Source organism: Pseudophryne corroboree, chromosome 5 (assembly GCF_028390025.1).
Source record: "Pseudophryne corroboree isolate aPseCor3 chromosome 5, aPseCor3.hap2, whole genome shotgun sequence".
In the NCBI taxonomy this organism is placed as follows: domain Eukaryota; kingdom Metazoa; phylum Chordata; class Amphibia; order Anura; family Myobatrachidae; genus Pseudophryne; species Pseudophryne corroboree.
In genome coordinates this window covers 756,047,739-756,049,297 of record NC_086448.1, presented here as the reverse complement: position 1 = coordinate 756,049,297, position 1,559 = coordinate 756,047,739, and positions in this window count along the sequence as shown.

Genomic DNA, 1,559 nt, shown 5'->3' with positions numbered 1-1,559 from the left:
AGATGGTATTTGGTAACGGGGGCACACTGCCTCAATAAATTGTCTAGTTCCCTGTGAACTAACGGCGGATACCGGACGCACGTCTAACACCAACATAGTTGTCAAGGCCTCAGTTATCCGCTTTGCAGCAGGATGACTGCTGTGATATTTCATCTTCCTCGCAAAGGACTGTTGGACAGTCAATTGCTTACTGGAAGTAGTACAAGTGGGCTTACGACTTCCCCTCTGGGATGACCATCGACTCCCAGCAGCAACAACAGCAGCGCCAGCAGCAGTAGGCGTTACACGCAAGGATGCATCGGAGGAATCCCAGGCAGGAGAGGACTCGTCAGAATTGCCAGTGACATGGCCTGCAGGACTATTGGCATTCCTGGGGAAGGAGGAAATTGACACTGAGGGAGTTGGTGGGGTGGTTTGCGTGAGCTTGGTTACAAGAGGAAGGGATTTACTGGTCAGTGGACTGCTTCCGCTGTCACCCAAAGTTTTTGAACTTGTCACTGACTTATTATGAATGCGCTGCAGGTGACGTATAAGGGAGGATGTTCCGAGGTGGTTAACGTCCTTACCCCTACTTATTACAGCTTGACAAAGGGAACACACGGCTTGACAAATGTTGTCCGCATTTCTGGTGAAATACTTCCACACCGAAGAGCTGATTTTTTTGGTATTTTCACCAGGCATGTCAACGGCCATATTCCTCCCACGGACAACAGGTGTCTCCCCGGGTGCCTGACTTAAACAAACCACCTCACCATCAGAATCCTCCTGGTCAATTTCCTCCCCAGCGCCAGCAACACCCATATCCTCCTCATCCTGGTGTACTTCAACACTGACATCTTCAATCTGACTATCAGGAACTGGACTGCGGGTGCTCCTTCCAGCACTTGCAGGGGGCGTGCAAATGGTGGAAGGCGCATGCTCTTCACGTCCAGTGTTGGGAAGGTCAGGCATCGCAACCGACACAATTGGACTCTCCTTGTGGATTTGGGATTTCGAAGAACGCACAGTTCTTTGCGGTGCTTTTGCCAGCTTGAGTCTTTTCAGTTTTCTAGCGAGAGGCTGAGTGCTTCCATCCTCATGTGAAGCTGAACCACTAGCCATGAACATAGGCCAGGGCCTCAGCCGTTCCTTGCCACTCCGTGTGGTAAATGGCATATTGGCAAGTTTACGCTTCTCCTCCGACAATTTTATTTTAGGTTTTGGAGTCCTTTTTTTACTGATATTTGGTGTTTTGGATTTGACATGCTCTGTACTATGCCATTGGGCATCGGCCTTGGCAGACGACGTTGCTGGCATTTCATCGTCTCGGCCATGACTAGTGGCAGCAGCTTCAGCACGAGGTGGAAGTGGATCTTGATCTTTCCCTAATTTTGGAACCTCAACATTTTTGTTCTCCATATTTTAATAGGCACAACTAAAAGGCACCTCAGGTAAACAATGGAGATGGATGGATACTAGTATACAATTATGGATGGACTGCCGAGTGCCGACACAGAGGTAGCTACAGCCGTGGACTATTGTACTGTACTGTGTCTGCTGCTAATATAGACTGGATGATA